Source organism: Triticum aestivum, chromosome 2B (assembly GCF_018294505.1).
Source record: "Triticum aestivum cultivar Chinese Spring chromosome 2B, IWGSC CS RefSeq v2.1, whole genome shotgun sequence".
NCBI lineage: Eukaryota > Viridiplantae > Streptophyta > Magnoliopsida > Poales > Poaceae > Triticum > Triticum aestivum.
In genome coordinates this window covers 138,468,046-138,484,644 of record NC_057798.1, presented here as the reverse complement: position 1 = coordinate 138,484,644, position 16,599 = coordinate 138,468,046, and positions in this window count along the sequence as shown.

The window sequence follows — 16,599 nt, the reverse complement described above, 5'->3', positions numbered from 1 at the left end:
CGTATCTTCTGACATGGGGTCCAAGTCCATCAGGTGGGTTTCCTTCCAAAAATAACTTCTCTAGTTGATTTCGTTCTGTTTAGACTCCGTCTGATATTCCTTTTCCTCGAAACACTGAAATAGGCATAAAACAGCAAATCTGGGCTGGGCCTCCGGTCAATAGGTTAGTCCCAAAAATAATATAAAAGTGGAAAATAAAGCCCAATATTGCCTAGAACAGTAGATAAAGTAGCATGGAGCAATCAAAAATTATAGATATGTTGGAGACGTATCAAGCATCCCCAAGCTTAATTCCTGCTCGTCCTCGAGTAGGTAAATGATAAAAAAGAATTTTTGATGCGGAGTGATACTTTGGCATAATTTCAATGTAAATCTTCTTAATCATGGTATGAATATTCAGATCCGAAAGATTCAAGACAAAAGTTCATATTGACATAAAAATAATAATACTTCAAGCATACTAACAAAGCAACTATGTCTTCTCAAAATAACATGGCCAAAGAAAGTTCATCCCTACAAAATCATATAGTTAGGCTATGCTTCATTTTCGTCACACAAAGATGTTCCCAACTTCTATACCCCCGATGACAAGCCAAGCAATTGTTTCATACTTAAATAATCTCAAACTTTTTCAACCTTCACGCAATACATGAGCGTGAGCCATGGATATAGCATTATGGGTGGAATAGAATATGATGATGGGGATTGTGTGGAGAAGACAAAAAAAAGGAGAAAGTCTCATGTTAACGAGGCTAATCAACGGGCTATGGAGATGCCCATCAATTGATGTCAACATGAGGAGTAGGGATTGCCATGCAACGGATGCACTAGAGCTACGAATGCTCAATAAAAGAAAACTAGTGGGTGTGCATCCAACTCGCTTGCTCATGAAGACCTAGGGCATTTAAGGAAGCCCATCGTAGGAATATACAAGCCAAGTTCTATAATGAAAAATTCCCACTAGTATAAAAAAGACAACTTATGAGACTCACCACATGAAGAACAAGGTGCTACTTTGAAGCACAATATATGAGACTCACTATATGAAGAACAAGGTGCTACTTTGAAGCACAAGTGTGGAAAAAGAGATAGTAGCATTGCCCTTTTTATTTTTATTTTTTTTATTTTTTTGGGCCTTTCTTTTTTTCTTTCTTTTTTGGCCTTTCTCTTTTTTTGGGCCTTTCTTTTTTTGGCCTTTCTCTTTTTTTTATTTGGGCAATGCTCTAATAATGATGATCATCACACTTCTATTGATTACAACATAAGAATTACAACTCGAAACTTAGAGCAAGATATGACTCTATATGAATGCCTCCGGCGGTGTACCGGGATGGTGCAATGAATCAAGAGTGACATGTATGAAAAATAATGCATGGTGGCTTTGCCACAAATACGATGTCAACTACAAGATCATGCTGAAGGAAATATGCCCTAGAGGCAATAATAAAGTTATTATTTATTTCCTCATATCATGATAAATGTTTATTATTCATGCTAGAATTGTATTAACCGGAAACATAATACACGTGTGAATATATAGACAAACAGAGTGTCACTAGTATGCCTCTACTTGACTAGCTTGTTAATCAAAGATGGTTATGTTTCCTAACCATGAACAAGGAGTTGTTATTTGATTAACAAGGTCACATCATTAGTTGAATGATCTGATTGACATGACCCATTCCGCTAGCTTAGCACACGATCGTTTAGTATGTTGCTATTGCTTCCTTCATGACTTATACATGTTCCTATGACTATGAGATTATGCAACTCCCGTTTACCGGAGGAACACTTTGTGTGCTACCAAACGTCACAACGTAACTGGGTGATTATAAAGGTGCTCTACAGGTGTCTCCAAAGGTACTTGCTGAGTTGGCGTATTTCGAGATTAGGATTTGTCACTCCGAATGTCGGAGAGGTATCTCTGGGCCCTCTCGGTAATACACATCACTTAAGCCTTGCAAGCATTTCAACTAATGAGTTAGTTGTGAGATGATGTATTACGGAACGAGTAAAGAGACTTGCCGGTAAGGAGATTGAACTAGGTATTGGATACCGATGATCGAATCTCGGGCAAGTAACATACCGATGACAAAGGGAACAACGTATGTTGTTGTGCGGTGTGACCGATAAAGATCTTCGTAGAATATGTAGGAACCAATATGGGCATCCAGGTCCTGCTATTGGTTATTGATCGGAGACATGTCTCGGTCATGTCTACATTGTTCTCGAACCGTAGGGTCCGCACGCTTAAGGTTTCGATGACAGTTATATTATGAGTTTATGTATTTTGATGTACCGAAGGTTGTTCGGAGTCCCGGATATGGTCACGGACATGACGAGGAGTCTCGAAATGGTCGAGACATAAAGATTGATATATTGGACGGATATATTTGGACACCGGAAAGGTTCCGGAGAAGTTTGGAGCTCTGGGAGGTTACCGGAACCCCCCGGGAGGTATATGGGCCTTATTGGGCCCATGTAGGAGGAAGAGAGAAGGAGCAAGGGAGGGGGGTGTGCCCCCCCAAGCCCAATCCGAATTGGGGAGGGGGGCCGCCCCCCCCCCTTTCCTTTCTCCTTCCCCCTCTCTTCCTTCCTACTACTAGTACTACTTCCTAATACTAGTACTCCTTCCTTCCCCCTCCAAATAAGATAAGGAAAAGAGAGGGAAACCTACTTGGAGTAGGTTTCCCCCTCCCTATGGCGCGCCCCCCTTGAGGCTGGCCACCTCCTCCCTCCCTCCTTTATGTACGGGGGTACGGGGGCACCCTAGGACACACAAGTTGATCATTGATCGTTCCTTAGCCGTGTGCGGTGCCCCCTCCATGATATTACACCTCGATCATATTGTAGCGGTGCTTAGGCGAAGCCCTGCGACAGGAGAACATCAAGATCGTCACCACGTCGTCGTGCTGCCGGAACTCCCCCTCGGAGCCTCTACTGGATTGGAGATCGAGGGTGCGTCATCGAGCTGTACGCGTGTCAAGAACTCGGAGGTGCCGGAGTAATGGTGCTTGGATCGGTTGGACCGGGAGGACGTACGACTACTTCCTGTACGTTGCGTCAACGCTTCCGCTTCGGTCTACGAGGGTACGTAGACAACACTCTCCCCTCTCGTTGCTATGCATCACCATGATCTTGCGTGTGCGTTGGAAATTTTTTGAAATTACTACGTTCCCCAACAGTGGCATCAGAGCCAGGTTTTTATGGTTTGATGTTATATGCACGAGTAGAGCACAAGTGAGTTGTGGGTGATATAAGTCATACTGCTTACCAGCATGTCATACTTTGGTTCGGCGGTATTGTTGGATGAAGCGGCCCGGACCGACATTACGCGTACGCTTACGCGAGACTGGTTTTACCGCCGTGCTTTGCACACAGGTGACTAGCGGGTGTCAGTTTCTCCAACTTTAGTTGAACCGAGTGTGGCTACGCCCGGTCCTTGCGAAGGTTAAAACAGCATCAACTTGACAAACTATCGTTGTGGTTTTGATGCGTATGTGAGATTGGTTCTTGCTTAAGCCCGTAGCAGCCACGTAAAACTTGCAACAACAAAGTAGAGGACGTCTAACTTGTTTTTGCAGGGCATGTTGTGATGTGATATGGCCAAGACATGATGCTATATTTTATTGTATGAGATGATCATGTTTTGTAACCGAAGTTATCGGCAACTGGCAGGAGCCATATGGTTGTCGCTTTATTGTATGAAATGCAAACGCCCTGTAATTGCTTTACTTTATCACTAAGCGGTAGCGATAGTCGTAGAAGCAATAGATGGCGTAAACGACAACGATGCTACGATGGAGATCAAGGTGTCGCGCCGGTGACGATGGTGATCATGATGGTGCTTCGGAGATGGAGATCACAAGCACAAGAAGATGATGGCCATATCGTATCACTTATATTGATTGCATGTGATGTTTATCCTTTATGCATCTTATCTTGCTTTGATTGACGGTAGCATTTTAAGATGATCTCTCACTAAACAATTATCAAGTAGTGTTCTCCCTGAGTATGCACCGTTGCCAAAGTTCGTCGTGCCCAGACACCACGCGATGATCGGGTGTGATAAGCTCTACGTCCATCTACAACGGGTGCAAGCCAGTTTTGCACACGCAGAATACTCAGGTTAAACTTGACGAGCCTAGCATATGCAGATATGGCCTCGGAACACGGAGACCGAAAGGTCGAGCGTGAATCATATAGTAGATATGATCAACATAAGATGTTCACCATTGAAAACTACTCCATCTCACGTGATGATCGGTTATGGTTTAGTTGATTTGGATCACGTGATCACTTAGATGACTAGAGAGATGTCTGTCTAAGTGGGAGTTCTTAAGTAATATGATTAATTGAACTAAAATTTATCATGAACTTGGTACCTGATAGTATCTTGCTTGTCTATGTTGTTTGTAGATAGATGGCCCGTGCTGTTATTCCGTTGAATTTTAATGCGTTCCTTGAGAAAGCTAAGTTGAAAGATGATGGTAGCAACTACGCGGACTGGGTCCGTAACTTGAGGATTATCCTCACACTTCTAGAAAAACCCCTACTAATGGCGCACCTAATATGGCCATTAATGGCGCATCTGTGGTGCGCCATTAACAGCACGCCATTAGTATTTTTTACTAATGGCGCACCAGTGGTGCGCCATTAGTATCTGCTATACTAATGGCGCACCACTGGTGCGCCATTAGTATAGGCCACGGTGCGCCATTAGTATGCCTCCCAGGGGCCATGTATACCCAGGTGCTTTGGATACTAATGGTGCACCACAACTGGATGCGCCATTAGTAACCGCGGCATACTAATGGCGCACTGTCTTGTGATGCGCCATTAGTAACCGCGGCATACTAATGGCGCACTGTCCTGTGATGCGCCATTAGTGATGCGCCATTTTGAATCTAGATCTGGATCGTGATTTTTTGCCCATTTTTTGCTCGTTTTTTTTGCTTGTTTTTTGGCACGACATTATTTCAAATTTTGTTCCTGTTTTTGGATCTTGTACGTTCTTTTGCCATGGTCTTTTGCCGGAGAGGAGTTCGCCGGAGAGGAGGAGGAGGAGGTCGCTGGAGAGGAGGAAGGAGAATCCATGAGGGGATGGGAGGAGAGGAGGGAGGAGGAGCTCACCGGAGAGGAGGGAGGAGGAGCTCACCGGAGAGGAGGGAGGAGGAGCTCACCGGAGAGGAGGGAGGAGGAGCTCACCGGAGAGGAGGGAGGAGGATCTCACCGGAGAGGAGGGAGGAGGAGCTCACCGGAGAGGAGGGAGGAGGAGCTCACCGGAGAGGAGGGAGGAGGATCTCACCGGAGAGGAGGGAGGAGGAGCTCACCGGAGAGGAGGGAGGAGGAGCTCACCGGAGAGGAGGGAGGAGGATCTCACCGGAGAGGAGGGAGGAGGAGCTCACCGGAGAGGAGGGAGGAGGAGCTCACCGGAGAGGAGGGAGGAGGAGCTCACCGGAGAGGAGGGAGAAGAAACCATGAGGGGAGGGGAGGGGAGGGGAGAAGGGAGGAGGGAGGAGGAGGTCGCCGGAGAGGAGGAGGAGGTCACCGGAGAGGAGAAGTATGGTGGAGGAGAGAAGGGAAGATGAAATGAAGAGAGGAGGAGAGGACCACGACCAGCCATATATACGGCATACTAATGGCGCACCGCGGGCAGGTGCGCCATTAGTAATTTTTTTTTATTTTTTTATTTATTTTGAATTTTGAAGGCGGGAAGATACTAATGGCGCACCACGGGCAGGTGCGCCATTAGTAATTTTTATTTTATTTTTTTGACTTCTTTTGAATTTTGAAGGAGGGAATATACTAATGGCGCACCATGGGCAGGTGCGCCATTAGTAACTTTTTCATATTTTTTTGACTTATTTTGAATTTTGAAGGCGGGAATATACTAATGGCGCACCGTGGGTAGGTGCGCCATTAGTAAGTTTGAATTTTTTTGAATTTTTTTGCCTCTCCAGATCTTAAAAGCCCCGTATCTTTTTTTCTGTTAGGTTTTTGAGGATTTTGAAAATGTTTAACGGGGTTCGCCCCGTTAAATTTGGATGTAACTTTTCGAGTAGATGATTTTTCATATAAAAAACTTTTTCATCCGAGTTAGTATGCAAAAGTTATGCCCATTTTTACAAATTCTCGCGAGATTTTGCAAATGAAGTCAAAATTCATATTTGCAAATTTTCCCAACAACTAGGCCACATATCACATGGGAAACTTATTTTCTTTTATTTTTTTGACATTTTTATCATTTTGTTTTATTTTTTTTAAAACTGAAAAGCGATCCACAGGGGGGGGTGCATTCGGTGGAAGTGGTGGCCAAGGTTACTAATGGCGCACCGTGGCATGGTGCGCCATTACTAGTTTAACTAGTAATGGCGCACCACTCCCACGGTGCTCAAAAAAAAGTTTTAAATTTTTTTTACTAATGGCGCACCGTGGGAGTGGTGCGCCATTACTAGTTCAACTAGTAATGGCGCACCACTCCCACGGTGCGCCATTAGTAGTTGTGAACAAAATTTTAAAAAAAATATTTTTACTAATGGCGCACCGTGGGTGTGGTGCGCCATTAGTATTTGGAAACTAATGGCGCACCAGCACATGGTGCGCCATTAGCATATAGTAATGGCGCACCACATGTCTGGTGCGCCATTAGTGTCAATTCCATCTATAGCCCTTTTCCTAGTAGTGTCATTGCTGCACAGAAAAACTACATCCTGGAAGCACCGCTGGGTGCCAGGCCTGCTGCTGATGCAACTGACGACGTTAAGAACGTTTGGCAGAGCAAAGCTGATGACTACTCGATAGTTCAATGTGCCATGCTTTACGGCTTAGAACCGGGACTTCAACGACGTTTTGAACGTCATGGAGCATATGAGATGTTTCAGGAGTTGAAGTTGATATTCCAGAAGAATGCCCGGATTGAGAGATATGAAGTCTCCAATAAGTTCTATAGCTGCAAGATGGAGGAGAATAGTTCTGTCAGTGAGCACATACTCAAGATGTCTGGGTATTGTAATCACTTGATTCAACTGGGAGTTACTCTTCCGGATGATAGCGTCATTGACAGAATTCTCCAATCACTTCCACCAAGCTACAAGAGCTTCGTGATGAACTATAATATGCAAGGGATGGATAAGACGATTCCCGATCTCTTCGCAATGCTAAAGGCTGCGGAGGTAGAAATCAAGAAGGAGCATCAAGTGTTGATGGTTAACAAGACCACTAGTTTCAAGAAAAAGGGCAAAGGGAAGAAGAAGGGGAACTTCAAGAAGAACAGCAAACAAGTTGCTGCTCAAGAGAACAAACCCAAGTCTGGACCTAAGCCTAAAACAGAGTGCTTCTACTGCAAGCAGACTGGTCACTGGAAGCGGAACTGCCCCAAGTATTTGGCGGATAAGAAGGATGGCAAAGTGAACAAAGGTATATGTGATATACATGTTATTGATGTGTACCTTACTAGAGCTCGCAGTAGCACCTGGGTATTTGATACTGGTTCTGTTGCTAATATTTGCAACTCGAAACAGGGACTACGGATTAAGCGAACACTGGCAAAGGACGAGGTGACGATGCGCGTGGGAAATGGTTCCAAAGTCGATGTGATCGCGGTCGGCACGCTACCTCTACATCTACCTTCGGGATTAGTATTAGACCTAAATAATTGTTATTTGGTGCCAGCGTTGAGCATGAACATTATATCTGGATCTTGTTTGATGCGAGACGGTTATTCATTTAAATCAGAGAATAATGGTTGTTCTATTTATATGAGTAATATCTTTTATGGTCATGCACCCCTGAAGAGTGGTCTATTTTTGATGAATCTCGATAGTAGTGATACACATATTCATAGTGTTGAAGCCAAAAGATGCAAAGTTGATAATGATAGTGCAACTTATTTGTGGCACTGCCGTTTGGGTCATATCGGTATAAAGCGCATGAAGAAACTCCATACTGATGGACTTTTGGAACCACTTGATTGTGAATCACTTGGTACTTGTGAACCGTGCCTCATGGGCAAGATGACCAAAACGCCGTTCTCCGGTACTATGGAGAGAGCAACAGATTTGTTGGAAATCATACATACAGATGTATGTGGTCCAATGAATGTTGAGGCTCGTGGCGGATATCGTTATTTTCTCACCTTCACAGATGATTTAAGCAGATATGGGTATATCTACCTGATGAAGCATAAGTCTGAAACATTTGAAAAGTTCAAAGAATTTCAGAGTGAAGTTGAAAATCATCGTAACAAGAAAATAAAGTTTCTATGATCTGATCATGGAGGAGAATATTTGAGTTACGAGTTTGGTTTACACTTAAAACAATGTGGAATAGTTTCACAACTCACGCCACCCGGAACACCACAGCGTAATGGTGTGTCCGAACGTCGTAATCGTACTTTACTTGATATGGTGCGGTCTATGATGTCTCTTACAGATTTACCGCTATCGTTTTGGGGTTATGCTCTAGAGACAGCCACATTCACGTTAAATAGGGCACCGTCGAAATCCGTTGAGACGACACCTTATGAACTATGGTTTGGCAAGAAACCAAAGTTGTCGTTTCTTAAAGTTTGGGGTTGCGATGCTTATGTGAAAAAGCTTCAACCTGATAAGCTCGAACCCAAATCGGAGAAATGTGTCTTCATAGGATACCCAAAGGAGACAGTTGGGTACACCTTCTATCACAGATCCGAAGGCAAGACATTCGTTGCTAAGAATGGATCCTTTCTAGAGAAGGAGTTTCTCTCGAAAGAAGTGAGTGGGAGGAAAGTAGAACTTGATGAGGTAACTGTACCTACTCCCTTGTTGGAAAATAATACATCACAGGAACCGGTTTCTGTGACGTCAAAACCAACTAGTGAGGAAGTTGATGATAATGATCATAGAACTTCAGATCAAGTTAATACAGAACCACGTAGGTCGAACAGAGTAAGATCCGCACCAGAGTGGTACGGTAATCCTATTCTGGAAGTCATGCTACTAGATCATGATGAACCTACGAACTATGAAGAAGCGATGGTGAGCCCAGATTCCGCAAAATGGCTTGAAGCCATGAAATCTGAGATGGGATCCATGTATGAGAACAAAGTATGGACTTTGGTTGACTTGCCCGATGGTCGGCAAGCAATTGAGAATAAATGGATCTTCAAGAAGAAGACTGACGCTGACGGTAATGTTACTGTCTACAAAGCTCGACTTGTTGCAAAAGGTTTTCGACAAGTTCAAGGGGTTGACTACGATGAGACCTTCTCACCCGTAGCGATGCTTAAGTCTGTCCGAATCATGTTAGCAATTGCCGCATTTTATGATTATGAAATTTGGCAAATGGATGTAAAAACTGCATTCCTGAATGGATTTCTGGAAGAAGAGTTGTATATGATGCAACCAGAAGGTTTTATCGATCCAAAGGGAGCTAACAAAGTGTGCAAGCTCCAACGTTCCATTTATGGACTGGTGCAAGCCTCTCGGAGTTGGAATAAACGTTTTGATAGTGTGATCAAAGCATTTGGTTTTATACAGACTTTTGGAGAAGCCTGTATTTACAAGAAAGTGAGTGGGAGCTCTGTAGCATTTCTAATATTATATGTGGATGACATATTATTGATTGGAAATGATATAGAATTTCTGGATAGCATAAAGGGATACTTGAATAAAAGTTTTTCAATAAAAGACCTCGGTGAAGCTGCTTACATATTGGGCATTAAGATCTATAGAGATAGATCAAGACGCTTAATTGGACTTTCACAAAGCACATACCTTGACAAAGTTTTGAAGAAGTTCAAAATGGATCAAGCAAAGAAAGGGTTCTTGCCTGTATTGCAAGGTGTGAAGTTGAGTAAGACTCAAAGCCCGACCACTGCAGAAGATAGAGAGAAAATGAAAAGTGTTCCCTATGCTTCAGCCATAGGCTCTATCATGTATGCAATGCTGTGTACCAGACCTGATGTGTGCCTTGTTATAAGTCTAGCAGGGAGGTACCAAAGTAATCCAGGAGTGGATCACTGGACAGCGGTCAAGAACATCCTGAAATACCTGAAAAGGACTAAGGATATGTTTCTCGTATATGGAGGTGACAAAGAGCTCATCGTAAATGGTTACGTTGATGCAAGCTTTGACACTGATCCGGACTATCTAAATCGCAAACCGGATACGTGTTTACATTAAACGGTGGAGCTGTCAGTTGGTGCAGTTCAAAGCAAAGCGTCGTGGCGGGATCTACATGTGAAGCGGAATACATAGCTGCTTCGGAAGCAGCCAATGAAGGAGTCTGGATGAAGGAGTTCATATCCGATCTAGGTGTCATACCTAGTGCATCAGGTCCAATGAAAATCTTTTGTGACAATACTGGAGCGATTTCCTTAGCGAAGGAATCCAGATTTCACAAGAGAACCAAGCACATCAAGAGACGCTTCAATTCCATCCAGGATCTAGTCCAGGTGGGAGACATAGAGATTTGCAAGATACATACGGATCTGAATGCTGCAGACCCGTTGACTAAGCCTCTTCCACGAGCAAAACATGATCAACACCAAGACTCCATGGGTGTTAGAATCATTACTGTGTAATCTAGATTATTGACTCTAGTGCAAGTGGGAGACTGAAGGAAATATGCCCTAGAGGCAATAATAAAGTTATTATTTATTTCCTCATATCATGATAAATGTTTATTATTCATGCTAGAATTGTATTAACCGGAAACATAATACATGTGTGAATATATAGACAAACAGAGTGTCACTAGTATGCCTCTACTTGACTAGCTTGTTAATCAAAGATGGTTATGTTTCCTAACCATGAACAAGGAGTTGTTATTTGATTAACAAGGTCACATCATTAGTTGAATGATCTGATTGACATGACCCATTCCGTTAGCTTAGCACACGATCGTTTAGTATGTTGCTATTGCTTTCTTCATGACTTATACATGTTCCTATGACTATGAGATTATGCAACTCCCGTTTACCGGAGGAACACTTTGTGTGCTACCAAACGTCACAACGTAACTGGGTGATTATAAAGGTGCTCTACAGGTGTCTCCGAAGGTACTTGTTGAGTTGGCGTATTTCGAGATTAGGATTTGTCACTCCGAATGTCGGAGAGGTATCTCTGGGCCCTCTCGGTAATACACATCACTTAAGCCTTGCAAGCATTTCAACTAATGAGTTAGTTGTGAGATGATGTATTACGGAACGAGTAAAGAGACTTGCCGGTAACGAGATTGAACTAGGTATTGGATACCGACGATCGAATCTCGGGCAAGTAACATACCGATGACAAAGGGAACAACGTATGTTGTTGTGCGGTGCGACCGATAAAGATCTTAGTAGAATATGTAGGAACCAATATGGGCCTCCAGGTCCCGCTATTGGTTATTGACCGGAGACATGTCTCGGTCATGTCTACATTGTTCTCGAACCGTAGGGTCCGCACGCTTAAGGTTTCGATGACAGTTATATTATGAGTTTATGTATTTTGATGTACCGAAGGTTGTTCGGAGTCCCGGATATGATCACGGACATGACGAGGAGTCTCGAAATGGTCGAGACATAAAGATTGATATATTGGACGGATATATTTGGACACCGGAAAGGTTCCGGAGAAGTTTGGAGCTCCGGGAGGTTACCGGAACCCCCTGGGAGGTATATGGGCCTTATTGGGCCCATGTAGGAGGAAGAGAGAAGGAGCAAGGGAGGGGGGCGCGCCCCCCCAAGCCCAATCCGAATTGGGGAGGGGGGCCGGGCCCCCCTTTCCTTTCTCCTTCCCCCTCTCTTCCTTCCCACTACTAGTACTACTTCCTAATACTAGTACTCCTTCCTTCCCCCTCCAAATAAGATAAGGAAAAGAGAGGGAAACCTACTTGGAGTAGGTTTCCCCCTCCCTATGGCGCGCCCCCCTTGAGGCCGGCCACCTCCTCCCTCCCTCCTTTATATACGGGGGTAGGGGGGCACCCTAGGACACACAAGTTGATCATTGATCGTTCCTTAGCCGTGTGCGGTGCCCCCCTCCACGATATTACACCTCGATCATATTGTAGCGGTGCTTAGGCGAAGCCCTGCGACAGGAGAACATCAGGATCATCACCACGCCATCGTGCTGACGGAACTCCCCCTCGGAGCCTCTACTGGATTGGAGATCGAGGGTGCGTCATCGAGCTGTACGCGTGTCAAGAACTCGGAGGTGCCGGAGTAACGGTGCTTGGATCGGTTGGACCGGGAGGACGTACGACTACTTCCTCTACGTTGCGTCAACGCTTCCGCTTCGGTCTACGAGGGTACGTAGACAACACTCTCCCCTCTCGTTGCTATGCATCACCATGATCTTGCGTGTGCGTAGGAAATTTTTTGAAATTACTACGTTCCCCAACACATGCAATGGCAATATGACAAAAGTAATGTATGTCATGATGATGATGGTGGAAGTTGCATGGCAATATATCTCGGAATGGCTATGGAAATGCCATGATAGGTAGGTATGGTGGCTGTTTTGAGGAAGATAAAAGGAGGTTTATGTATGATAGAGCGTATCGTATCACGGGGTTTGATGCACCGGCGAAGTTTGCACCAACTCTCAAGGTGAGAAAGGGCAATGCACGGTACCGAAGAGGCTAGCAATGGCGGAAAGGTGAGAGTGCGTATAATCCATGGACTCAACATTAGTCAAAAAGAACTCATATAGTTATTGCAAAAATTTAGAGGTCATCAAAAATCAAGTACTACGCGCATGCTCCTAGGGGGATAGATTGGTAGGAAAAGACCATCGCTTGTCCCCGACCGCCACTCATAAGGATGCACAAGCCAGGTACACTTCATGTTTCAAATTTGTTACATAACTTTAACCATACGTGCATGCTACGGGACTTGCAAACTTCAACACAAGTATTTCTCAAATTCATAATCACCCAACTAGCACGACTTTGATATTATCACCTCCATATCTCAAAACAATTATCAAGCATCAAACTTTTCTTAGTTTTCAACACACTCAAAAGAAAGTTTCACATATCTTGAATACCAAGTATACTAACATTAAGCAAATTACCATGCTATTAACGAATCTCAAAATAATCTAAGTGAAGCATGAGAGATCAAGTTTCTTTAAAACAAATCCACCACCGTGCTCTAAAAGATCTAAGTGAAGCACTAGAGCAAAAATTATCACGCTCAAAAGATATAAGTGAGCACTATGAGCAAAACTATAAAGCTCAAAAGATATAAGTGAAGCACATAGAGTATTCTAGCAAATTCCAATTTGTGTATGGCTCTCTCTCATAGAAGGATTTCAGATCTTGATACTTTATTAAAACAGCAAGCAAAGCTAAAGAAAACTACAATGCAAGGATAGCACAACTCATGTGAAGAAGCAAAAACTTAGGCTCAACCGATACTAACCGATAGTTGTTGAAGAAGAAAGGTGGGATGCCTACCGGGGCATCCCCAACCTTAGATGCTTGAGACTTCTTGAAATATTATCTTGGGGTGCCTTGGGCATCCCCAAGCTTGAGCTTTTGTGTCTCCTTAATTCCTCTCATATCATGGTTTCTCTTTTTATCAAAAGCTTCATTCACAACAAACTCAACAAGAACTCGTGAGATAGGTTAGTATAAACCAATGCAAAACCTTATCATATTATACTGTAGAAAATCACTTAAATTATTATTCAACATTGCATACTAAATGCCTCTGTATATTTAATACTCCTATCCTCAAATAGAATCATTAAACAAGCAAACATACGCAAACAATGCAATCATAACAGCAATCTTCCAAAACAGTACAGTCTGTAAAGAACGCAAGAGTATCAATACTTCCCTGACTCCAAAAATTATGAACTAAAATTCCCACTGTAATAAATTTATCAGAGCTCAATATGCAAAAAGATTCAACATTAGACCATGCTCTGACTTTTCTAGGGAATTTTTGCAACAGCGGTAAACTTTCTGTTTTTCAAACAGCAACATGTATACTAGTAAAATAAGCATGGCAAAGGCTATCCCTGACTTCTTTATTGAAACTAAAGATGCAAAACATTATTCTAACTAACATCAAGCAAAAACTAACAAAAGAAATTGACGCTCCAAGCAAAACACATATCATGTGCGAATAAAAATATAGCTCCAAGTAAAGTTACCGATGAACGAAGAAGAAAGAGGGGATGCCATCCGGGGCATCCCCAACTCCTTATTCCATTGTCCATCGAATCGTTACCCAAAACTTGAAAACTTCGACCACACAAAACTCAAAACAGAACTCGTAAGCTCCATTAGTATAAGAAAATAAAACTACCACTTAGGTATTGTAGTGAACTCATTCTAAATTCATATTGGTGTAATATCTACTGTACTCCAACTTATCTATGGTTCATACCCTCTGATACTACTCATAGATTCATCAAAATAAGCAAACAACACATAGAAAACAGAATCTGTCAAAAACAGAACAGTCTGTAGTAATCTGTATACAACGTATACTTCTGGAACCCCAAAAATTATGAAATAAATTGCTGGACCTGAGCAATTTGTCTATTAATCATCTGCAAAAAGAATCAACCTAAAAGCACTCTCCAGTAAAAAATGGCAGCTATTCTCGTGGGCGCTAAAGTTTCTGTTTTTCACAGCAAGATCACATAAACTTCACCCAAGTCTTCCCAAAGGTTCTACTTGGCACTTTATTGAAACAAAAGCTATAAAACATGATTACTACAGTAGCATAATCATGTGGACACACAAAAACAGTAAGGATAAATATTGGGTTATCTCTCAACAAGCGCTTTTCTTTAATGCCTTTCTAGCTAGGCATGATGATGACAATGATGCTCACAAAAAAAGATAAGAATTGAAACGTAACGGGAGCATCATGAAGCATATGACTAGCACATTTAAGTCTAACCCACTTCCTATGCATAGGGATGTTGTGAGCAAACAACTTATGAGAACAATAATCAACAAGCATAGGAAGGTAACACAAGCATAGATTTAAGAATTTAAGCACATAGAGAGGAAACTTGATATTATCGCAATTCCTACAAGCATATGTTCCTCTCTCATAATAACTTTCAGTAGCATCATGAATGAATTCAACAATATAACCAGCACCTAAAGCATTCTTTTCATGATCTACTAGCATAGAAATTTCACTACTCTCCACATAAGCAAACTTCTTCTTTATGGCATACGTATCATCACAATAATCATCATAGATAGGAGGCATGCTTACATCATAGTAAATTTGCTCATCAAAGCTTGGGGGACAAAAAATATCATCTTCATCAAACATAGCTTCCCCAAGCTTGTGGCTTTGCATATCATTAGCATCATGGATATGCAAGGAATTCATACTAACAACATTGCAATCATGCTCATCATATAAAAACATTCTATAGATTTCTTCTTCTAGTACTTGAGCACAATTTTCCTTTCCATCATACTCACGAAAGATATTAAAAAGGTGAAGCGTTTGAGACAAACTCAACTCCATTTTTTTGTAATTTTCTTTTATAAACTAGACTAGTGCTAAAACAAGAAACAAAAAAATTCAATTGCAAGATCTAAAGATATACCTTCACTTACCTAGCCTCCCCGACAATGGCGCCAGAAAAGAGCTTGATGTCTACTACACAACCTTCTTCTTGTAGACGTTGTTGGGCCTGCAAGTGCACAGGTTTGTAGGACAGTAGCAAATTTCCCTCAAGTGGATGACCTAAGGTTTATCAATCCATAGGAGGCGTAGGATGAAGATGGTCTCTCTCAAACAACCCTGCAACCAAACAACAAAGAGTCTCTTGTGTCCCCAACACACCCAATACAATGGTAAATTGTATAGGTGCACTAGTTCGGCGAAGAGATGGTGATACAAGTGCAAAATAGATGGTAGATAAAGGTATTTGTAATCTGAAATAATAAAAACAGCAAGGTAATTAACGAAAAAAGTGAGCGTAAACGGTATTGCAATGGTAGGAAACAAGGCCTAGGGTTCATACTTTCACTAGTGTAAGTTCTCTCAACAATAATAACATAGATAGAACATATGACAGTCCCTCAACATGCAACAAAGAGTCACTCCAAAGACACTAATAGCGGAGAACAAACATAGAGATTATGGTCGGGTACGAAACCACCACAAAGTTATTCTTTCAGATCGATCTATAAAAGAGTTCGTACTAGAATAACACCTTAAGATACAAATCAATCAAAACCCTAATGTCACCTAGATACTCCATTGTCACCTCAAGTATCCGTGGGCGTGATTATACGATATGCATCACACAATCTCAGATTCATCCAACCAACATAAAAGTACTTCAAAGAGTGCCCCAAAGTGTCTACCGGAGAGTCAAGAACGTGTGCCAACCCCTATGCATAGGTTCCCAAGTGTCACGAAACCCGCAAGTTGATCACCAAAACATACATCAAGTGGATCAATAGAATAACCCATTGTCACCACGGTTATCCCACGCAAGACATACATCAAGTGTTCATAAAAGACTCAATCCAATAAGATAACTTCAAAAGGGGAAACTCAATTCATCACAAGAGAGTAGAGGGGGAGAAACATCATAAGATCCAACTACAATAGCAAAGCTCGGGATACATGAAGATCGTGCC